The sequence below is a fragment of the Pleurodeles waltl genome, chromosome 10 (assembly GCF_031143425.1).
Source record: "Pleurodeles waltl isolate 20211129_DDA chromosome 10, aPleWal1.hap1.20221129, whole genome shotgun sequence".
Classification (NCBI taxonomy): domain Eukaryota; kingdom Metazoa; phylum Chordata; class Amphibia; order Caudata; family Salamandridae; genus Pleurodeles; species Pleurodeles waltl.
Window position 1 is genome coordinate 279,605,913 of NC_090449.1, and position 25,356 is coordinate 279,631,268.

Below are 25,356 nucleotides of genomic sequence, written 5' to 3' on the forward strand. Positions count from 1 at the left end.
TCTGAAATTGCGAGTCGGTGCGACTCGCAATTTCCGAATCGCAAATCCTGATGCAGAACGGTGTCTCAGACACCGTCTGCGAATCGCTATAGGGTCGCAAAGACCCACCTCATTAATATTAATGAGGTGGGTCGCATTTTGCGACCCATAGCGATTCCCTGCACTCACAGAGATGATGGCCTGCTGAAGACAGCAGACCTCTATGTCTGTGACTGCTTTTTAAAAAAAGCAGTTTATTTTAATTTTGCAGCCCATTTTCCTTAAAGGAAAAAGAGTGGCAAAATAAAAAAAATAACGAAACCATTTGGTTTAGTTTTTTCAGAGCAGGCAGTGGTCCATTGGACCACTGCCTGCTCTGAAAAAACCTTTTTGGCAACATTCACAAAGGGGAAGGGGTCCCATGGGGACCCCTTCCCTTTTGCGAATGGGTTACCACCAGTGTGACACTGGTGGTAACTGCATATTGCTTTGCGACCGCATTTGCGGTCACAAAGCAATTTAGCATCGCAATGCGAGTCGCAAATAGGAAGGGGACACCCCTTCCTATTTGCGAGTCGCATTCACAATTAGCAAGTCGGCACCGACTCTCAAATTGTGAATGAGCATCGGGATGAGCATTTTGCATGGCACAAACTGTGATTTTTGCAGTTTGCACCATACAAAATGCTTGCTACATCTGGCCCTATGTGAGTTGTATTTGTATATATGATGTTGATGTGTTGTTGGTGTTGTGTGAGCCAATGTTGTGTAGCCTTCACTATCCCTGTGCCTGAGATGAGTGGAAGTGTTTTTTGTGTAGTGTTACTGTGCTGTGTGAGTAACCTGCCCAAAGGGGGCGTATTGTGACTGTGAATTTGTCCACCTTCATATATGATTGAGACTGCATACACAATGAGATCTGTACTTAATGTCCTATGTGTGACCCCATATAAAATGGATGACTGTGCAACGATCTGCTGTTATGGTTATTAACACAGGTAGGAGTGTGTACTTATAGTTAGTTGTGCCCACGACGGCTTACATTTTGTGATTCATCGATGACGCCAAAGATGTAAAAAACAATATGTAGGCCAAACAGTGAATGACCTCCGTACATGATTCAGGAACCACAAATCAGCAATAATTAACAAGAAACTTGACCAGTCTGTAGCCAATCATTTTAACCTTGTCGACCATTTACTATCAGATTTGAAGATTTTCCCTGTGGAACATGTTTTAAAGGAAGAACTAGTGGACATCAGAGAAAACTTCTAAATGTACCTTTTAAAATCACTGCATCCAGATGGACTGAACTTTACTGATGCGACCACCTTATTTCTGCATATCTGAAGAGTTCTCAGGACTGCATTGATTCCACATTCAAATTGGAATCTTAACTCGTAATGCTTTTTGAAAATCAGCAGTGTCAGCTGTGCAGCCACTGTGCGAACCATCTTGTACTACCTGAGGAAGGCGGAAGCTGAAACGTTGTGGTAGAAATATATTTGTGTTCTTTGGTGGGATCATCTGTTTGAGTCACTTCTTTCTTGGATATATATATATATATATATATATATATATATATATATATATATATATATGTGTATATATATATGTATGTGTTTGTATGTATATATATATATAAAACTATGTGTATATATTACATATGTACACACACACACACATATATATATGTGTGTGTATATATATATATATATATTTTTATGTATAATATATATATGTATATATATTAAATATGTACACACACACACATATATATATATATATATATATATATATATATATATATATATATATATATGTATATTTATATATATATGTATATATAAACCTAGTGGCGATCACCACTGGGAAGGTATAGTTAGCACCATTTTTTCCATACATGGAGCGTTTTTAATTCCAAAGTCGAATTTCAGCAAAAAGTGGAAAATGGGGGCAAAAAGTTAGGGGGCCTCTGCAATCAGCCCTGTTTTCTCACAACCTGCAATTCCTATTCTACCTTAATGTTTTCCCTGAGTAACATGTGTTGTGTACCTACAGTCGTGTGTGGTTCAGCCTGCATGCTGATCCATTTGCTGTTGTCTGACTTTGTGGGCAGTGCTGGAGTCCCACAAGACAAAGGCATATGTTGAGTGTATGCATATGTAGGTGTAAATGCAATGGTGGTGTCATGGCCTTGTGTACTGTTTGTTATGGTGAGTATTTCATCTTGTGTTGTCCAACGTGAGCATGTACGGTGTTAGACTTGCTCCTCTGATAAGGATGATGGATTAATCTCATGTGTGTCAGCTTGAGTTTTGTTTGTGCAGACATGGAGTGTGTTCAATTGTGCTGCTTTGTTTGCATTTGACCGTGCATGTATCCATTTAGCTGTGTGTGTCTTGCAGCTAGATCCTGTAGATGTATTTCTCATGCAGTTGGAGCTGTATGCACTTTTCTGACTTGCACTTATCCATTGTGCAGATAGGCATGTATTTCGGGTTTGAAGGGCCTGCACAACATGATATATGTCCCAGTGCAATCTCCTTCCCTGAGTGTTCCTGGTGCCACCATTCCTATTGTGCAGGTATTGTTAGCATAGTGCTCTATTTGTCTCTCTGTCTATTCGGCATGCAATTTTCTTTCCATGATGCTGTGATGTGTGTGTTGTGTGTGCCCATTGCAGGGCTGTTTAATGGGAGTGGTATTTGTGTTCTATGACACATCCATACACATGTACATATGTGTGTTGTATGTGATGACAGTCCATGGCCTGTGAGGAATGTGAGTATGGGCCAGATGTAGCAATGTCAGAATTTGCGATTCTGAAATTGCGAGTCGGTGCGACTCGCAATTTCCGAATCGCAAATCCTGATGCAGAACGGTGTCTCAGTCACCGTCTGCGAATCGCTATAGGGTCGCAAAGACCCACCTCATTAATATTAATGAGGTGGGTCGCATTTTGCGACCCATAGCGATTCCCTGCACTCACAGAGATGATGGCCTGCTGAAGACAGCAGACCTCCATGTCTGTGACTGCCATGCACCTGTGCCCTCACCTGTGCCCTCACCTATGGTATAGTGCACCCTGCCTTAAGGCTGTAAGGCCTGCTAGAGGGGTGACTTACCTATGCCATAGGCAGTGTGAGGTTGGCATGGCACCCTGAGGGGAGTGCCATGTCGACTTAGTCATTTTCTCCCCACCAGCACACACAAGCTGGCAAGAAGTGTGTCTGTGCTGAGTGAGGGGTCCCCAGGGTGGCATAAGACATGCTGCAGCCCTTAGAGACCTTCCCTGGCATCAGGGCCCTTGGTACCAGGGGTACCAGTTACAAGGGACTTACCTGGATGCCAGGGTGTGCCAATTGTGGAAACAAAGGTACAGTTTTAGGGAAAGAACACTGGTGCTGGGGCCTGGTTAGCAAGCCTCAGCACACTTTCAAATCATAACTTGGCATCAGCAAAGGCAAAAAGTCAGGGGTAACCATGCCAAGGAGGCATTTCCTTACAATATCCCTCCTTGCATTAGTATCATGTGTCTTCTTCATTTGTTTCACATGGTCTTACATCTCTCCTTAGCAAAATGCGGAACAGAATCAAGCAGGCACTGATTTTGTGATAAGAGAATTTATTGAAAATGTGTGCATAAAATAATATTGGGGCATGGTTGAAAAGAACAGTGAAAGGTTCAGTCACGGTGGATGAAATCATTGGAGTAGATGCCACATCATTGTAAGTCCAAAGTCCAGTGTTCTCCTCCCATTGGAAATGGAAGGTGGTTGAAGAATAGTGAACAGAGTGAATATGTGGCACACAAAGGAGGTCCTTTAGGAAGAGGTTACTGGCTGGCAGTGGTGGGTTGTCTTGCCATCCACACCTCCTGGTGTTTTTGCTGGGCATCTCCGCTTGTGTGGTGGGGGGATCAGCTCATACAGAGTTAGGGGTGTCTGGGACATGTTCTTCCCCTGACAGGGCCTCTCTTCCTGTGGCTGGCACTGATGAAGGGCCTGGTGTTGCTGCGCCAAAGGAAGGGGTAGAATGCTGTTGATTATCCCTGATCAGAGTTCTATTAATGTCCCTTAACACCCCTGTTAGGGAGGCCATGTTGGTATTGAGGGCCTCCCACTGCTCATGCATATCCCCATGGATGTCCTTCTGCAGATGCGTGATTTCCCAGAGTTCTGTAAGTACCAAGCCCATCATACGCTGGGACTCCTGATAGACCCCAAGGCATGGCTGATGGTGTTCTGTCCAGGAGCATCCCTCGTGACTCACCTAGCTGGACGACAGCATACCTCCTATGCACCCTACCCCCACGGGCCTGTGCCTTTACCACAGGGTGCCCCCCACCACTAGTTCCAGGACCATTTATGTCCAAGGTGTTGTGCTGCAAGTCAGGATCCTGGACAGGGGGGCACAAGATTGTAGGCACTGTCCTAGGGGCACAGGTTGGGGGGCAAATGGCTGCCTGTGATATGAGGCAACCGGGCTGGGAGGTGTTGATGTGGCCACAGGGAGACTCACTGTTGAGGTCTGACCAGGTTGTGCAGATGGACCAGAACCATCCTCCACATCCATACATCCAGGAGTGTCTTCTTCACTGTGGACTTCATCCATGGGGGTAGTGGCAGTCTCTTCTGTGGCCTCTCTGTGCCCAGTGTCGGGTTGACCTGTTGATGTGAAAGATACAAATTTACTGTTTGTATTGTGACATCTACTTCCAAAGTATAAAGTCACATTCTGCACAGACCTTGTACATAGTTAATTTGCAGGTTATCCTATTGTAAGAGGTACTCATGAGTGTAGGCAAAACAGTGGCTGAGTAAGATGTTGTTTGGCCCATTTAGAGGCTTAGTTGATTGTCATACAGGCAGACTCAGGACTTTGTTGTATATGTGATTGGAGTTATCATGTGGTCAGTGCTTTGTAAATGTGTCTGCTGCCAGTATCGCTCTGGTGATGCATCTTGAGACCTTTGGGCTCCTTGTTTTGCACACAGTGTAAGGTGTCCTTCCTGTCCTCAATATTTTCATCTTGAGTAAGCATGTCAAGATGGAGCTAGGTAGGAAGACACAGCTCTGAGTTGAGCACGATCTGTATTTTGGTCCCTCCCAGGTGAGTAAACTTCAAGTGAGAACTAGATGGCAAGGGTTTTTGGACAAGTGACCATAGTTCTGGCATTTTGAGTCACTTAAACAGTGCCTCCTGGGAGTTACAGTTAGGTCACTCTCACTACTTCCTAACACTTGACAATTGGTATCCTCCCAGGTAAGTAAACTTGGGCCCAGATTTATGCTTTTTGCAGCAAAACTGCACTAATGCAGTTTTGCGGCAAAACGTTTCGCGCCAGCTTGCATCATTTAACAACGCCAGCCGGGTGCCATATTTATTGAATGGCACAATCCGACGCTAAACATGGGCTAGTGTCTTCAAGTATGACGCTAGCTGGGTGCAGGTGGGGGTGGCAGTAGGGAAGGAGGGGGTTGTGTGTTAGAAAATGACATTAGCCTGGTTAGAGGCAAAATAAATGCCTCTAACCAGACTAGCGCCATTTCCAGGCGCACAACCACCAAAAACATGACTCCTGTCTTAGGAAAGACAAGAGGTCATGCACACCACCCCAATGGCCAGCACAGACAACAAGTGTCCCCTGGGCATGGCCATTGCACCCTGTGCCATGCATGGGGTCCAAAGTTAGGGCCCCAAATGGCACAAAGAAATGTAAAAATGCTTATCAATACTTACCCTACTTACCTGGGATGGGATCACCCATCCTCTGGTGTGGGTGGAGGTGTTCATGGGGCTTGGGAAGGGCACCTGTGGACCCATTCCATGGTGTTTAATAATGGGAATGAGTCCAGAGATCTCCTAATGCCTGTTCTGACCCAGATGTTAAATAATGGTGCAAAACAAGCTTTGCACCATTTTTTAGTCCCTCCTCCCACACGTGCATCATTTTAGCACGAGGGGATAAATATGGGGCTAGCACCCATTTTTTAAATGTGTGAACCTACCATGCATCTCACTGACGCAATGTAGATTCACGTATCCCAAAAAATGTGCTAACTCCAATATTTTGCCGCTAAACATGTCTAACGTCAAAATATAAATATCAAGTTAAGTTTGCACCGAATTTGCATTAAAAAAATAACGCAAATTCAGCACAGAGTATAAATACGCCCGTTGATTTGAGAGTTAACAGATGCATTGTAACAAGTGCACACTGGGCTAGTGATTGGAGTTAGAGAAACAGTACCTATTGGTCTTTGCAGTCATGTCACTCCCTCTACTTCCCAACATTTGACAAATGGTATCCTCCCAGGTGAGTACATTTCATTTGAGAGTTTACTAACAGATGCCTTGGGGCAAGTGCACACTTCACTGGTGATTGGAGTTAGAGAAACAGGGACTATCGGCAAGTGCACACTGGGCTATTGATTTACAGGAGCAGGCCCTCGTGGGAGTTGCAGTCATGTTATTCCCTGAACTACACACAGTATACAAATGTTATCCTCCCTTTCTTTGAGAGTTAACAAACAAGGGTATTTGGAGAAGGAAACACTGTGCTGGTAGTTTGAGTAACGGTAACAGTGCATCTTGGCCTAAGCAGTCATGTCAGTCCCTGTATTAATTTTCATATGTTATCCTCCCAGGTGAGTACACTACAAGTGGGAGCTAACAAACAAGGGTATTTGGAGAAGGAAACACTTTGCTGGTGGTTTGATTAACAGTAACAGTGTCTGCTGGGAGTTGTAGTCATTTTAGTCCCTGTACTACACAAACTTGACAAATGGTATCCTCCTAGGTAGGTACACTTCAACTGGAAGTTTAAAACAAGGATTATTTGGAAAAGGAAACACTGGTCTGGTGTTTGGAGATGTAGGACAGTGCCCACTGGGAGTTTTCGTCATGTAACTTCCTATAATACAGACACTATATACACAAATGTTATCCCCCCCAGGTGAGTACACTTCAATTGTGATATGTCAGACAGGGGTCTTTGGACAGATGGACACTGGGCTGGTGAGAAGAGTTAGAGTGAAGGTGGCAAAAGGTGAGCAGTGAGCAGACATGACATTTTGGTGAAATTTGTTCTGATGTGACTTACCAGACTCCACTCCCCAGGGATTCCTGTCAAGCCCTCAGGATGCAGAATGGCCAAGACCTTCTCCTCCCAGGGATAGAGTTGTAATGGGGGAGGTAGAGGGGCACTGCCGGTCTTCTTAGCCTGCAGGTGGTGCCTGGAGACCAGGGAATGGACCTTTCCCCTGCGGTCATTCCACCTCTTCCTGATGTCCTCCATTGTGCAGAGGGTGGTGCCTACAGCATTGACTCTGTCAACTATCCTGTCCCACATATCCATTTCCTACTGAAAGGGGTGTGCTGGACTTGGGCTCCAAACAAATGTGGCTCTACTCTTATGATTTCATCCACCATGACACTTAACTATTCATCTGTGAAACAAGTATTTTTGGAATGTGGCTATATACATATAGAGAAGAGTGACAGTGACTTTCTGAAGAAGGGTAGTGCAAAAGGGTGTGACTGGACAAAAGTGTGTGTAGGGTGTTGTATGGGATGGTAAACAAATGGTGTTTGGTATCTGTGCAGTGTGGGAAAAAGTTGCTCTGTGTTGCTGGGCCTTGCTGTGGAAATGCAGAGGACTGTGGTGTGTGTGTTTTATAGTGCCCTTTGCTGGTTTGTCCATTGTGGCAATGTGTGTCAGCTATGTTGTTTTCAAATTCATCCAGTGTGCTGTTGTGTATTACTTTGGTGACTGTGAACTGTCGTGGTTTGGACCACCATTGGTTGACCACGATGGATGTCTGCCACTGTGATTATGGTCTTATAATATTGTCAGTGGTTGGTTGTGGTGCAGTCAGGGCTGGAGGTCAGACCGCCTATTTCTGGGCCTGTGTACCCCTGACGGTTTGCCTTTTTTGGCTGGTGGTCAGCGGTTCTGCCTGTGTAACTCATAATACAGTGGTTTATAAGACCACCCACATGGCTGTCATTTTGGGACCGCCAACATAACGGTCTGGCGGTCCGACCACCAAGCTTGTAATGGGTCCCCTCAGTTTTTACATAGCTTTTATTAGTAGGGGATAAAAAAAGTCAAAAATAATAAGTCAGAGATAGATTATTTTTTCTTGAAGAAATAAATAAAATGAATATATTTCTCTGTTCTGCATTTTCATATTTTATACCCCACAAAACACAGTGGTAAAAATAACCGTATGAATGGCTTGTATTGTATGTGATATGTGTTCAACTCATAAAATTCAGCAAGCCCCTAGGTGGCACTGCAATCCCAGCTGTGGAGCAAACGCTCCAGCATGAGATATGCTTTAGAAAAATATGGTAAGTTCTCCTGGGGTAATGGTTTCAATGGCCCATGAGACTTATGCTTTTTTCTAGTGTTGGTGGGGACTGCAGATCTCCCAACAGCCCCCGATAATAAAAAAATGTTAGTGATGTCCCTGCCTCTTCTAGGGACATCACCAAAAACAAAATATTTGTATATAGTCCTCCTAGGCATTTTTTGAAGGAGAAGAGAATAAAAAAAATGAATGGCTGTAGCAGCTCATTTATTATACTCTTTTAGCTTTATTTATATTTTGTTTTTTTCTGGGTGTCCTGGTCTGACCCGGGACACCCACTTTTTTATATAAGGGACCGCAGAAGAGCACCAGGGGCCTGGGGCCATGTGGCTCCCTACAAGCTGCCCCATTTCATGGGGCTGCATAGGAGATGTCTTTTTTTTACCTAAGGAGTGGTCCAGTGCCCACCCGGGGCACCCCACACCATTATTATTTTTTGAGGCAGCGAAGGGAGCCATAGGCCCCTGTTGGCCCTGCTGGCATTTTTTTTTTTTTATAATTAAGTGGTGTGCCCATGTACCCACCAAGGGTACAACACAAATAGTTATTTCATTCTATTTTTAAATGGGGTGCACTGGTGCCCACCCAGGGCATCCCACAGCCAACTTATGCTCCAGCCCTGCAGTTTTCCTTTGTTCCAGTGCAATGGGAGCAATCACTGCATTTCCCTGCCCAAGAGCATGAGCAGGGAAATGCTTTTTCTCCCACTGGGCAGGAACAGTTGTGTGCGATGCCCAGTGGAAAAACATTTATACTTTCCGTGATGCATCCTCAGACAGGGAAATAGATGGTGTCCCGGCGGTGGGGACCCAGGGACAGCGTCTCTGAGCTGGCCCCCGTAAATCCATTTGGTTTGGTCTGTAGCTGTGTCCAAAGTACCTATTAAAAAATGAATGGGAAAAACGTGCTTTAGGACCCCTTTTTCTCTGTCCCCACTTGACGGATCACCCAAAACCTTCCATGTACATACTAGCCAAAATGTAGCAGTTTCTTGGAAAGGTTTGGAGGAGATTGATCAAATGGTGCCAAAGTTATTAGCAACGCAAAAAAAGGCATGCTCTATGGAAACACGGTCCTAACTATGTTACTAGTTTATATATATATATATATATATATATATATATATATACATATGTATGTATATTACCTAGTGGCTTTCGCCACTAGGAAGTTATAGTTAGAACCATGTCGCCATAGAAAAAGCATTTTTTGAAATAGCATTTTTTGACATGTCAATATCTTTGGCCCCGTTTGACGAATCTTCATGAAAGTTGAAAAAGAATGTTGCTGTAATTCTTGTTGCACACAGAATGTTTCAGGGTGATCCATGAAGCAGGGGCTGAGAAAAAAAGTGGGGTTGAAAAAAGTTGTGTTTCCCATGTTAATTCCCATGGGACCTTTAGACATGACTACAGCCTGAACCACTGGATGGAAATACACCAACTTTGGCAGATAGCTAGCTTTCAGTATGCAGATTGTGCTTTCGCTTATTTGGTGTAATGCATTCAGTAGATTTTGAGAAATTTAGGGAAACCTAAATTTGTATATCTCTGGCCAAGGCGATTTTGTGATTATTTCGCAAATATTTTGCTGAAATTTGTGATTTTCACGAACCACAACCCAACTAGAAAGTTGCGGCCACCATTTTATTGCACGGGACATGGTCCCAGGAGGTGAAAATCCTAATTCAAAGTGGCATAAAGGGTCAGAGTGAAGGTACCCTTACCCCTGGAGTGTGATATATGTGGTTTTTTGGGGGGAAATTATAGTGTTAAAATAATTTTGCATTGGCATGCGTGATATTAACAAAAAAATGTGAATTGCCACAAATTATTCACAAAATATTTGTGAATGTGAATGTTTGTGAAGAAAAACCATAGACTCATTCATGCAATAATTCATTCACCCATACATGCACTCAGTGACTTATGCGCCCACTCACACACCCACTCAGACACTCATGCACCCACTCAGACCCACTCATAGACTCACACAACCACTTTCAGGCCCACTGAGACACTCATGCACCCACTTACAGATCCACTGAGAGAGACAGGCCCTGTGGTCAAGTGCGTGGCGTGGGTTTGGGTGGTTATAAGGGCTTGGCTGCAAGGCCTCGCCGCAGGCAAGGTTTGGAATACGTAAAGTAATTAAAATTACTTCACATGAAAAAAGCAAAGATTATAGGGACCCGATAGTTAGGTTCTGAATTTACTCGTACAAAACCATAGAATTTCAAGTAACTATAACTTGCGCCCTGAGGTAACTATAACTCGCTCCTTTGCCATTCACAGATAATTACTCCATATATTCTATCATTGATGAAATCTTGTGTAGTATCTTTGATATTATGACTGCAACATTTGTAATAAAATTGTTGATAAGGAAACTGTGCATGACAAGGGCGTAAGTTATAGTTACCTTAGGGTGCGAGTATATATACCCTAAAAATGCCAAAGGTTACCGGGACCTCATAGTTCAGTTCTGAATTTACTCGTACAAAACTATTGAAATTCAGCAGTTAGAGTTCTTTCAAGCATACATGTATATGTATATAAATATATATATATATATATATATATATATATATATATATATATATATATATACATATATATATATATATATATATATATATATATATATATATATATATATATATATGTGTGTGTGTATGTATGTATGCATATATGTATATATATGTGTGTGTGTGCATAAAATTTTGATTAAATTGGCGATGCGGCAGGGTGAAAACGTCAGCTTAAACATAACTGTGTAAACTAAAATAAACACTGAAAATCAACAGTTATAGTTATTTTAAGTAACCATGACTCACGACGACGTCATAAATATTGTTGTTGTAAATGGCTCAGTTCAGCTGTCATCCGTAATGCTATCAATGTCCCAGAATAGATCATGAGTGTTGTAATATATGAGGTTATAAGCAGTGCATTGCAAGGGTGTGATTTATAGTTACTTGAAATAACTAGAACTGCTGCATTTCAGTGTTTTTTACATTTAAACTGACATTTTCACCTAACTTTGATATCACTTTAACCTTTTACTTTTTCAGTCAATTTTTCTGAGGCTTTTTTAAAGTAAAGTAGGATATTAACATACCTAACTATAACATAAATTCAACCAGTGAATTTCTAAGTGATACTAACTTTGATGATGTTTGATGAATCTTCACAAAATGATTGAAAAAAGGCTATGCCGCGCCCTCACAGGTAGCCTAGTCCACGTTGCGCATGTCCAAAGGCTGCATGCCACTGGGGGTTGGCCGGAGGGTCTGGCGTGGCTTATTTTGGAAAGTTTTGTAAAGATTCATCAAATTACGCCAAAGTTATTAGCAAACCAAAAAAAATTATTCCTTTGGTAAGTAGGCACTATTACTAAACAGAGGTGACAGCCACTGTGAAATATATATTGTGAGGTAACCACTGTGTAGTTATTGTTAGGACCAGGTTTCCAAAAGAAATGTTTTTTGTTTTTTGGTTGATAATAACTTTTGCACCATTTGATGAACCTTCAAGGAACTTTCCACATCTGCCTCAGCTCCTCCCAGAAAGATTCGGGGTGATCCATTGAGTGGGAGCCAAGAAAAAGGATGGTCCTGTAAATAATTTTCCCAATCGAATTTCCCATAGGAACATTGAGCAGCTCTTGAGCCAAAACTTCTGAACCAAATGAGACCAAATTTGGAAGAAAGCTAGATCTTTAACCAGAAAGTGTGCTTTTTGCAACTTGATGTAAATCCGTTGAGTAGTTTTTGAGAAATTAAGGTTCAAAATGTATAGATTTCTAATGATACCTAACTGCTGAAAAAGTTCTGAGGAAAAAAACGTCAAATGAAGCATTCTGATTGGCTGGTCCTAGGGAACTCAGATCAGTGCAGCAAGACTGAGTCTTGTGATTAGCTGACTGCACCATGAAGGAAAGTGTTGCAGCTGACATTTTCGGACTCTTGGCTTGGTCCCCCCTTGTGTCCTGATTATTGAAATAAAACAATATATAAAGGGGCACTCTTATCCCCTGGGCTTTGTGGGTAGTATTCCAAGGGTGACACACCTGAATTCAAAGTGCAAAATGTTTTGTTGTTTTTTTGCATTGCCATGGACAGCGGTGATTAGCACGCTCCCTGTGAAAACTCACAGGAGAACCACAAATTTCCTTGGAACAAAAGAAAGGCCAAAAAACGTTTGGTTGGCATTCATTGGTGGTGCATGACCATGGGGTTTAGCAAGCAACAGCAGGTTGATCAAATGTGCGTGGTAGAGAGCTGGGCCTTTTCACAGGCCACACCCTATGCCCAACTCCCCTCACCACACATGGCCAAAGAGTTTAATTTTACTAATAGTAATTGTATGACTTATGAGACTCTCCAGTAGGGTGGAGAACTCCAGACATAGAAAGATACATATGCCTATCATTTTACGAGCAGTCATTATCACAAGTGTGGAGACTTTTCATTCATAAAATTACTATTGGTAAAATTAAACTCATACTTTGTGAATACCAAAAATAGTAAACTTACACAAAATTGTAAATTTACCTTTGTGAATGAGCCAGATGACCCATACATCCACATGCAAGAACACAAACATGCACATACAAACACACACACGCAACTGCAGGCAAATATGCACAACTTTATAACATGTTTGTATGTGTTAAAATCTGTACACCAAAATTTAAGTCTGTGTGAGTACACAAGAATCTAGAATATATTTGTTAAACAGGTCCACAAGCTTCTACTGCTTCCTTGTCACTTTCTGAAAACCCTTCATATGCATACAGCGTTGTAAGAAATCGAGTTACTGGCTGAGGAGTGTGGAAGCCCCACTCAGACAACAACCACAATCTTTGAAAGGGTGAATCGCAAAAGTAACAAAATTACCCTGTGCTTAACCATCTGGCAGCTTGACCCAAATCAATCAGGCTTAACTTAGAGACAATGTGTAAAGAATCTATGCAGCACACAAACAGTGACAAGATGAAAAAAAACACAAGACAAATCTCAAATCAATTTAAGAAATTGAGAACATTTTAATAAATAAAATTATAGCAGAACAACAAAAATCCAAAGATATGCAATCTTAAAATTTTAAGTAGATTTTTAAGTAGATATAGACGGTCTTCAGACTGCCATATTATGACTCCTGGAGGCTCTCCTAGAATTTGGGCGGGGAGCCGCCAGCATCCATACTGGTGGTCGGCGGTGCAATGAAGGATGCTCCCCTTGCACACCACATCATCACAACACCGCCACACCTATAACAAGTTCGTAATAGGTGGGGTGGTGTTGTGGTGACGGGGCGCTGCAGGCAGAGCAGGCCCCAAGCATCCTGTCCCCTCCCGGATGACCACTGAGAAAAGGTAAGTGCCCGTCCGATGGGTGGGGGGGTGATGAGTGGTGTGTGCGTTTGTGTGATTGGAGGAGGGTGGTATTTGTGTGCATGTATGTGTGTGATTGTGAGTGTCTGTGTGAGTGTGGAAATGGGTGCAGGGGCTTGGTGGTGTGCGAGTGTATGTGTGTGTCTGTATGAGTGTGTGAATGCGTGATTGCATATGTGCGTGTGGTGCATTCATGCTTGGATGGGGGTGGGGTGGGGGTCTCTAAGTGGGTTTGAGGCTGGGTATGGGCTGGGCGGACCATGGTTACGTGGGGGGGGCTGGGGAGTCGCATACTGGCAAGAAGAATGTAAATTCCTGTCACCAGTATCCTTTCTTCAGGGTTGCCGCCAGAAAATCCCTGGCAGAAAGGAGACTCCAAATATTGTCTGCAGTCTATGGTGGACCTCCGGGGCGAAGGTAGTCCACCTTCACCCTGGCGGTACAGACGGTGAACTGGCTGCTTTGCAGCCTGTTCACCGCCCTGATCATAATTTGGTGGGCCAGTTCTGACATGCCGTTGGTGGTGTTACTGGACCGCCAGATTCATAATGACCCCCATAGTGCCTAAAAGCACAAAGTGCCACTGCAGCCATCATGCGAGAGTCACAAGTTCATACTGACAATGCTGGAGGATGGGCCAGATACAGCGATGCGATTAATCTTGCTGAAAACGTTACTTTCTCAAAGTCTGGTGTGAAGAGCTCAGTTTGCAGTAGAGGAGACCATGAGGATGGTCGGGGATGGCTGTTGCTAAAGCATGTAGAGCAGACAGGGCAGTGGGGGCAGTTGCTGCTGAAGCATGAAGAGCATGTCGGTGTCACAGATGGTTGTTGCTGGAGCTTCACATTGGCCTTCATCAGGGGCTGGTGTTGCTGTAGTGTGTAGTGCAGATCTCCTATTGCCATCTTCATTGGTGGTCATAATAGTGTGGAGAGTCGAGTTCACAGATATTCACATTGCATGTGCAGAGTCTCAACACCAACAGGCCTGTTTGTGGTTGTGAGTGGTCTAAAACTTCATAATTTCACCTTTCATCTCAGGAGGAGCTCAACTGGTGCCAAGCAAGTGTTCAGGACCTGTGATGGCACATTGTGGTTACCAGAAACTCACCCAGCAGATACAAGAAGGGCTCAGAAAGCTCCATTTGCTGATCCCAGCAGGTCTAGTGCTGGAGGTCTACTGGGCATATGCAGGGAGCCCTCTGGAACTTGTTGTGCCTCTGTAGCTCAGAAAGAATGTCAGCCAACTGACCCTATGAGGCACTCAGATTAGCTTGGGATGAAGGGAGCAGGTAAAGTCTGACTTCACAGAGAGCAAGCTAGTTTTCAAGCAGCAGGGCAGCCCTCTGCTGCTGGGAGGAGCAGGCAGTCTTCTGGGGAGGGGGTGAGGCAGTCCTTCATCTGTAATGTCCACAGGTCCAGGGGTGTCCTGATGAATAGGTCTGGAGGTCCAATATTTAAACCTGGGGCAGGACTCTGAAGTGGGGGAATCCCAATACTACCCCTACATCTGGTGGTTCTGGAATGTTCTTCCCTTTCCCTGTCAAGGCTCCAAGAAGTCTGCGGTGAAAAACAGTAGTGTCAGATTCCTCTGTGTGTGCTGGAGGAAAGCAATTTGAAGTGTAAGTTGGGCTAGGACACGCTCTGCCCCTAACCATCCTGGCAAGATGGTCAATCTTGTCCACACCTAAGCTTCTTTTGTGTCACTGCCTAAATGAATACACAAAATACAACAGCAGAGCCCTTCACAGTTATGTGACCCAGTACACTGGCAAAAGGCATAAATGGTTAAGGCAAGAAAATGCCAACTTTCTAAAAGTGGAATTTTCAGAATTATGACTTAAAATCTAACTTTACCATTAAAGAGGATTTTAAATCATAATTTATTTGAGCATAAACACCATATCATTACTGCTCCCAATCAAACGTTATCACTTATTAATTGTAATAAGGCAACCCAGTGCTAGTCAATGGGACAGATAGGCCTTACAAAAGTGAAAAATGACTTTAGGGGTTTTGCACTGCTAGGACATCTAAAACTTAAAGCAACATGTCATACTTCTTACATACAATGAAGCCTGCCCTCTGATAATTTAGGGTCTATTTTATGGGTGATTTATATGCATTGAAAAGGAAGGTTTGGGCCTGGTAAATGGTTTATTTTGAAAGGTCAAAATGGCAGCTTAGAACTGCACTACGGCTGCAGTGGCAGCTCTGAGAAATGTTTTAAGAGGCTTCTTAAGTGGGGCGCACAATGGGTGCTCCAGGCCAGCTAGTAGCATTTAATTTACAGACCCTGGGTTCATGTATTACTACTTTAGTAAGGACTTACAAGTAGATCAAATGTGCCAATTGGGTGGAAACCAATTTTACAATGTTTAGAGGAGGGAGCACAGGCACTTCAGCACTGGCTAGCAGTAGTAAAGTTCACAGAATACGGAAGCCAACAGAAAAAAACAAATCTAGCAAAACAGAAGGGGCAGATGCAAAATGTTTGGGGTTATACTCCACCAGGATGCCAGATCTAACAAGCATTATTATATTTTCTAATATTTTTAAACTGTTGGTCATTAGAGAACGTTTGATTATTAAACAACACTAAGGAACCTAAAGCAATATATACAAAGCCATTTTGCGATTGCAAACCCTGCAGATCTCAAAATTAAAGAATTTGCGACTTGCAAAATACCTTATTAGTAAACCAAACTGAATCACAAGGAGAAAAGGACATGAATGGTGTGCCCCCCTTCATTCTGCTTCAGTTTGGCAAGTATCAATGGTATGCATATGCTACAGTGATCACAAACCATTAATCAATTAACAACGTCTCAAAAGAGTTGGGAACTGATTATGTGTCAGACACCCTTGGGGGCCGGCGAGGAGTAAGCAGTGGTATAGGAGACCACTCCCTGCTCCTCTCAGTGTTTTCCTAAATATGTAACTTTTTTAAACCAACACAGTTCCTTTAAGAAACAAGGGCTACTTTAAAAAACAGTGTTTCAGCTCTATGGTGTAGTGGTCTTCTGTTTCTTGCAAAGTCACCATATCTTTCCTCTTAAGCAAAACACTGGGGCTGCAAATAGTGACCTGCCTAATTAATATTCATTAGGCAGGTCGTTCTAGGAACCCCGTGTGACTGGAAATTTTGCATTGTGGATTATTGATACATAGGTCACATCATAAAATTAAAGATTTGTTGCAAAACTTCTGAGTGTAATTTGCAACTACTTACTGTGACTAGTCTTTTACATCTGGCCCCTGGTTATTGATTTACTTTTCTTGTAGCACAGTACAGCAGTACTACCTTTAGGGCAATGTGTTGAGTGCTGACATTGGGGAGCTCTTCATTTATTTATAGATTACTTATGAGTTTAAAAGATCCGGCTGCAGAGTTCATTGCTTAACCAGTAGTTTGCAGGCAACAATAAGCATATTGAAATAACCCTGGTGATTTATGCTACTGCAGGGGAGAGAGCAGAGTTTTGTCTAGTGGCAGTTTTGACTCATAAAACAGTAGCGCAGAGGTTTTCTGTGCCTGGTGTAAAGAATGACCATCATTCAAATCACAGAATTCTATTTGAAATAGACAGCTAAGGCCCAGATGTATCAAGCTCCGGGTTTGCATTTCTTAAATAGAGAATTTTAAGAAATTGCTATTTAAGAAATGCAAAATGGGATGCATGAAAATTGGGATTCGATAATAGCGATTTCTTAAAAATCGCTATCGCAGTTTGCGAGTTCCAAATACTGAATCGCAAAAATAGCGACTCAGTATTTGGAAATCACAAATTACGATACCGGCAATCTAGAACAGCCTGATGACATCACAACCAGGAAGTGATACTGTGCATGCTGTTTCCAGAAGCCACAGGAGCAGGCAGAGAGACCCAGCCAGGCACCACAGAGGCAGTCTTGACAGTCAGCCAGGACCAAACAAAACAATGGCAACTGATGGGAATCTGAAGGAGAAAGGAGAGAGGAAGCGCAAACTTAAATTCAGTGAGCAGGAATTGGAGGTGCTCACAGAGGAGGTCGTCAGGAACCATGACAAGTTATTTGGAAAACACTCACTACAGGTGCAGGAAAGCGAGAAGAGAAAAATGTGGTCAGACATCCAAACCAAAATATGTGCAGTGGGTGTTGCGCAGTGCTCCATCGAGGAGATATGCAAGCACTGGTATTACTTGCGTTCACGTGCCAAAGAGAGGGTAGCAAGCAGGCTGAAGGAGGCAAGAAGCTCTGGAGGAGGACCACCCACCCAGACACCATGTACACCAATGGAAAACATAGTGGAGTCAACACTGCTTCCTGAAGCTGTCAGTGGTGTCACTGACATTGACACCTCAGGCACACACAGCACCAGCAAAGGTAAGGGCAGTAATGATGTGTTTCCCCATATGTGCATGTACAAATGGCCCTTAGAAAATAGCTATGGCACTATGCAGTGTGATAAGTAGTCCATGCCACATTTTACATACAGCACAACAATACATTATGGGAGTGGTAGTCCACACCCCTAAAGTGCATCTACCACATAAATAGCGAGATAGTGTAAAACCAAACAGACACATGACACAAAAGACTTTCAGAGATACTATGCCAGGGAAAATGTAATCCTATTATGCAACTGTGAGAGTACATATCCAAGAATGACATGCTGCGCATTGTTGTTGCAGATGTTCCGGGCCCTGACGCAGCAGAAGGTGGAAATGAGGGGGATTGCGAAAGTCAGCCACAGTCCTACTCAAACACCAGTAAGTCCATCATACAAGCAGCAACTAGATGCAGGGCAAGAGTACTACCCCTCCCTGAGTATAACCTGGACTCAGATGAATTGCCGGATGAAGTGCCCACACCACCCCCTGAGGCTAGAAGCACTGACAGATAGCAGTCCCTGCCACATCATCAGTCCACTCCTCTAGGAGGCATTGCAAAGAAGGCAGACAGTGTACAGAGGAAGGTGAGGGCCCATCACTGTTTGGTGGCCTTGAGGCTTCCATGCTGAAAGTGCAGCAACTGCAATGTAAACACATGAGGTTAATGCACAGGCAGTTGGTGTCAATCGATCATAGCATGGGAGCAATGCACAGGCAGTTTGAGTCTCTCAATGACAACATGGGATCAATGCACAAGCAGTTAGAACTCTCAATGACAAGTGCAAGCTCCATGAGGGACAGCAGCAGAACACGCAAGGGAGATGACAAATGCCAATAGGGAACTCTGCACTGTGATGCAGCAGGAGCATGTCAGCCACCGTAGGTGCCATCACCAATTGATGGGCAGGTTGGATGGTTCTGCAGATCTGTCAATCAGCTCACTACCACAACTGCTTTGGTGTCACGACGTGCTGTGGGCATGCATGTGGAGATGGCACATTGCAGTCGGGATGTTGCACGAGGATTTGTGCAAATCACCAATGTTTTGGAGACAATGCAGACAGCCCGGAGTGCTACAAACAGCAAACTGGGTGGTGGGGATAGTGAGGAGCTCTCTAGCCTCAGCAGTCTCACAGTCCCTGTGATGGATTCTAGGTGTCGCAGTAACAGACACAGTACTGTATCGGAACCCGCAACAAGATGTGCCACTGAGTCACTGAGCACTCAAGTGGAGTGCTTGGACGTTGAAAGTAATGTTGAGAAGTACAGGGGACTTGCATATCATGTAGCAATGTAGTGACACTATGATGCTAATAGTGTGACACTGTAACTAGGACCTGTTTTTGTATAGCACTTACCTATTTCCTAATCACACATATATTACCTGAAGTCAAGATGCTACCTACAGCAATACATAAAAGTTGACGTGGTGTTGTCATTGCGGACATCAGAAATAGTTGCACGTGATCTCAGCACGTCTTTGTCTGCTCTCTGCTGCACTGCTTCCTTCTGCTGGCTGAAGGGGTGGCAAGGGATCGTCATCCTCATCGTAGTCAGGCTCTGTGGGTTCCACTGGTATGCCCCTCGTTGTTGGACATGTAGCCACGATTTTGCAGGTGTTTTTGGAGCTGTATTGCAGTGCACCACCACTCTTGTGCAGGCATTGGAAAAGACTCTTCAGCAGGCCGAAGGTCCTCTCTACAACGCTGCGTGTCATCCTGTGTGCTGCATTGTACCTCCTTTCACCTGGCATGGCAGGATTCAGATAGGGTGTTAGGAAGAAGGACCACACTTCATAGGCACTGTCTCCTAGAATGACAGGAGAGTAAAATGAGTATTTGTTATCCGTGACATCACATATACATTAAGGCAACATTTTCAACTGTTACATTACCAAGTAGGTATCCTTCACCAAACTCCCCAGCAAGTAGTCTTGTGTTGTAAAGTTAGAGGCATTGCTTATGACTTGTATGTTCATGGAATGTGTACTCTTCCTGTTCCGATAAACATACTCTGTGGCAGATGGTGGCAGATGGTGGACTGATAGCTACATGTGTCCCATCGATGCAGCCAATGGCTTGTGGGAATTGGTCAATCTGGTAGAAATTGTACTTGTTTTTTTTGCAAATCCTGTGGGGTGTTGGGAAATCTTATGTACAGATGGATTTTGCTAAGCATGGCATTGAGGAATGCATTGAAGAAGCGTGAAAGTGCACTCTGTGAGACACCTCCAGCTGCTGCTGTGACCCCTTGATAGCTCCCTGAGTCTAAGAGGTGTGGGGAGCATAATACCTGCACATGGGTGGGTATGCTATTGGTCCTGTGTGTGTTTTGCTGCAGCAGGGGTTGTAGATCAGCTATCAGGTCAAGTATCATGGCTGAGTTTAACCTGTACTTATCATATATCTCCTTCTCTGTCTGGTCAAAAAGAGTAATGCGCACTCTGTAAATGTGCTCCTCTCTCCTCCTCCCTCTCCCTCAAATCTGCCAGGATCCTCATCCTCCTCGCCATAACGTAGAGTGCAGCCACTGTGGAAAAGAGGCTGAGTCATTCTGGGCCTCTTTATATAGGTTGCACCTGTTTACCACTTAATTTCAATTTGTGGTAAATTGCACGTGCAAAAACCCCTTCTGCGAATAATTGCAATTTGTGACTTGTTGATGCATTGCATTGTGATTTGGGTTTTATGAATCGCAGAATGCGATTCACATAATATCGTCGCTATTTGCGAATCACAGTATGCGATTTGCAATATCTCGTCGCAATTGTAAGGAATCGCTATTTTAGCGTTTCCTTACAATTGCACTGCAAATGCCTTTCATACATCGTGAAAGGCAAATTTGCATTCGCAAACGTGGAATTTACTGATTCGCACCATTTTCGAATGCAAAATCCTTTGATACATCTGGCCCTAAGTGTGTTAGTGCTTTTGTCACAGAAAAGCTTTAATTACTTGCAGTTCAAAAGTAACAATCCTAATATAACACAGTGGCCCACGAATTATCATCAAAGAGTTGCATGGAAACTGCAAGGTATAGGGTAGAAAGTTCTGATTTTTCCCCAGTCTCTAATTATCCTAGTGTTGCTAAAAAGGGCTTGCTAGGGTATAAATACATTTCTATTAGCAAAGCCATCCCCAGTAGCTGTGGTACATTTTAAATCCTGAGCTTGTGCTTCTCCAGGCAAGCACTCTTAAAATATAATGCCTACTAGAATGGACAACAAGTGACTCTTACACTGTGAAGTCCTTTTTGTCTTATGCAACATTTCCTATACAATGATTTGCACACAAGTATGGTTCATTGTCTCTGTGTAATGTGTGCGTGTGATGTGAAGTGCTCTCACAATCTATACTGGTATGAATAGTGCTATGAAACAAAATGAATGCATGCGAGAGAGGTCCTATGGAGAGATGAAGACAATCATTGGAGGGTGGTAGTGAAGGAATATGTGAAGAAGGATGTCATTGGGAGTCGGGGGGTTGTCGTCCCGGGACACTACCAATGTTAAAGCCAGCCCTTGCCTGTGACAGGTGCAAGTCCTGATTTATTTTCCTGTGCTAAGAACAGGGCAGCTATAATGTATTCTAAAATCTTAAAAATTGGAAAATGTTAAATATGCTTTTAAGAAATTGATGGATATAATGTTACTTTTCACACTGAATTACTTCCTGGATTCATTTCTTTAGATATTATACTTTGAGATGCCTTGCCATTCATAAAGGTAATAGAATTTTTTATTCCTTTTACATCTGTGGTGAGATCACTAAACTTTCCTAAAGGGACACCCAAACATTTAGCAAATCCTAACATTGAAAACCTATGAAAAATGTGTGATCTGGCAAAGTCTGGATTGTCTGGAGATGTGGTCTCCAATTGAAGATTTGTAATATCTTGTTCCCTCGCTCACATTTGTCAGGGATTGACTTAGAGTGTTGCATCTCTCTTCAGGCTGTGTTGAGCATTTGAGGCATTTTGCCCCAGCTAATGACACCATGGCTGCGTCATGTTTACAAAACGGCACACCATTGTGGCACTTTGCTGCACTAGCGGCAAAAGTTTTGATGCTAGTGCAGCAAAGCACAGGAAGGCCCATTGATTAAAATAGGTGCGTCTGAGCAGGCATTAAAAATGATGGAAAAAATGGCACAGTGAAATGTTGTAAATTTCACAGTACCATTTTTTCTGGCCTTCCTGCTTTGGAATGCCCCCCTTGCATACATTATGCCTGACGCAGGCATAATGTGGCGCAAGGGTTTACAAAGTGGTTGTGCCACTTTGTAAATATGGCGCGGGAGAAAGGCCTCCTTAACCCCACCTTAGCATGAATAAATGACTGTAGGGTGGTGCAAGGTGGCACTAGGGTCTTGTAAATATGCCCTATAGTCACAGAATATTCTTATTATAATTGCGGCGATGTGAAAGTCCTCAAAGAAAATCATTGATCATTAAGTAAAAAACAGTACCCTGAACTATTTGTGTGCATTTATATATGGCACAGTGCACCAGGTCTCTTGGTAGGATAGAGCCTATAAAAGTGAAGACTGATGCAATAGGATACCACATCCCTTGGGTAATCTGAACAAGCACACGTATTTGTAAAGCGCACTACTCACCCGTGAGGGTCTCAAGGTGCTGAGGGGGGTGGCGCTGCTACTGCTCGAAAAGCCATGTCTTGAGGTGTCTCCTGAAGGTTAGTAGGTCCTGTGTCTGTCGCAGATGGATAGGAAGACTGTTCCACATCTTGGCCGCAAGGTGGGAGAACAATCTGCCACAGGCGGTCGTTCTGTGGATGCGTGGGACAGTGGCAAGGCAAGGTCAGTGGAGTGAAGCTGTCGGGTCAGGGTGTAGAAGGAGAGACGTATGTTGAGGTATTCTGGTCCGGTGTTGTGCAGTGCTTCGTGGGCGTGGGTGAGAAGTTTGAATGTGATACTCTTGTTGACGAGGAGCCAGTGCAGGTCTCTCAGGTGGGCTGTGATGTGACTGTGGTGGGGATGTCCAGGATGATGTGTGTGGAGGTGTTCTGTATGAGTTGCAGTCCTTTCTGGAGCTTGGCCGTGGCTCCTGTGTAGAGGGTGTTGCTGTACTCCAGTCTGTTGCTTACGAGGGCTTGGGTGATCATCCATCTGGTTCCTGTGGGGGTCCATTTGTAGATCTTCCAAAGCATGCAGAGGGTGTTGAAGCAGGAAGAAGAGACGGCGTTGAATTGCTAGGTCATTGATAGTGATGAGTCCGGGATGAATCCCAGGTTGCATGCGTGGTCAGAGGGTGTCAATGCAGTTCCCAGTGTCGCAGGCTACCAGGAGTCCTCATTCGGGAACGGAGCCTGAGGGTAGGTGCTGCGCCTTACACCGATACGCACACAAATTGTTTGTGTATTGGGCATCAGGCCTACGTGATCCCATGAAGCCCTTTCTCTAGTGGAGATGGGTGACTGATAGGAAAAAGCCAGTCTTGTTCTATCCTAGTAAGTGACTGACTACGTTTTGACTGTAAACGATAGATTGCAGGAGTCTATATATAATTTTTTCTTTTTTTCACTTGGGTTTCGATTGAAGAAGTCCAATTATTTAATAGGTCCTGAAGAAGCGTCGTAGGATCCTGCTGAGACCATATCAAGACGCGAAACATGTCGACCACATATTAAGGAATTTCGGATAATTACCGACTTCCTGCTTTGAATTTTCTTGTGTGAGTGTCTGAGCATTATCTCAATTTTCACTCCCTTGCCATTCTTTTAATCTTGGCCATTTCCCAACATCAAAGAATAAATCACTTAGTGAGGGTCCTGAGCCAATCTTATCCTTTATTCCTGTACTTTCCTTCCCCACGGACCCATACTTGGCTCCGCGGCATCATCGGCAAAAACAAAAGATCTCCGGCAAAGAGCCCCCCCTTTTTAGGGGGGAGCCCGTCAGACATTGCAGCGCCGGTCTGACGAGGAGCTGTCCGATGATGAAGCATGACACCAAGTACGGTGTGTGAGGACTCTTGCTCCTGATGATCAGGACTCCTTTACTTCCTCTCCCTATTCTTTTGGAACAGTGTATCATATTTTATTACCAGGAGTCATCCCAGCCAGAGGAGTGGAGCCAAAGATGATGACCTCAGTTTTGTCAGAATTCAGTTTCAGGCATCTGTTCTTCATTCATTCGGTGATGGCCTTCATTCTTTCATGGACGTTGGTTTTGGCAGTGGCAGGGTCCTTGGTGAGGGAGGGGATCAGCTGGGTGTCATCGGCTTATGAGACAATGTTGAGGTTGTGAAATCGGACGATGTTTGCGAGCGGAGCGATATAAACGTTAAAGAGGGTCGGGCTGAGGGACGACCCCTGGGGTATGCCCCAGATGATCTTGGTGGCTTCAGAGCGGAAAGGAGGGAGGCGGACTCTCTGGGTTCTTCCAGTGAGGAATGAGGTGATCCAGTCCAGGGCTCTGTCGCAGATCCCTGTGTTGTTGAGGCATGTGCACAGGGTGTGGTGGCAGACGATGTTGAAGGCAGCTGAGAGGTCCAGGAGAATGAGGGCCACAGTTTTGCCATTGTCAAGTATGGTCCTGATATTGTCGTTGGCGGCAATGAGGGCGCTTTCCGTGCTGTGGTTGTTGCAGAATCTGGATTGGGATGAGTCCAGAGTGTTGTTCTCCTCAAGAAAGCGGGTCAGTTGTTTGTTGACAATTTTCTCGATGACTTTAGCAAGGAAGGGGAGCAGGGAGATGAACCGGAACTTCTTGAGGTCCTTTGGGTCCCACTTGGGTTTCTTGAGGAGAGCATTGATCTCGGTGTGTTTCCAGCTCTCCAGGAAGGTGGCGGTCTCGAAGGAACTGTTGATGATCTTCCGTAGTTGGGGTACGATGACAGAGCTCACTTTGTTGAAGATGTGGTGAGGGCAGGGGTCGGATGGTGAGCCAGAGTGGAAGGTGTTCATGATTTTGATGGTGTTGTTGTCATTGACGTGGGTCCATGGGAGCACGAGGCTGGTGTGGCTGGGGGGCGGTGAGTCTGTGGTGTCGTGGTTGGCGGGGGTCTAGGTATTGAAGCTGACATGGATGTCTGCGATCTTGCGGTAGAAGAAGAAGGCTAGGGAGTCGCAGAGGTCTTGTGATGGTGGGATGTTGTTGACGTTGAAGCCGGGGTTGGAGAGTTCTTTCACGATGTTGAAGAGCTCCTCATAGCTGTGTGCATTGTTGTCGATGCGTTCTTTGAAGGTGGTTCTTTTGGTGGTTT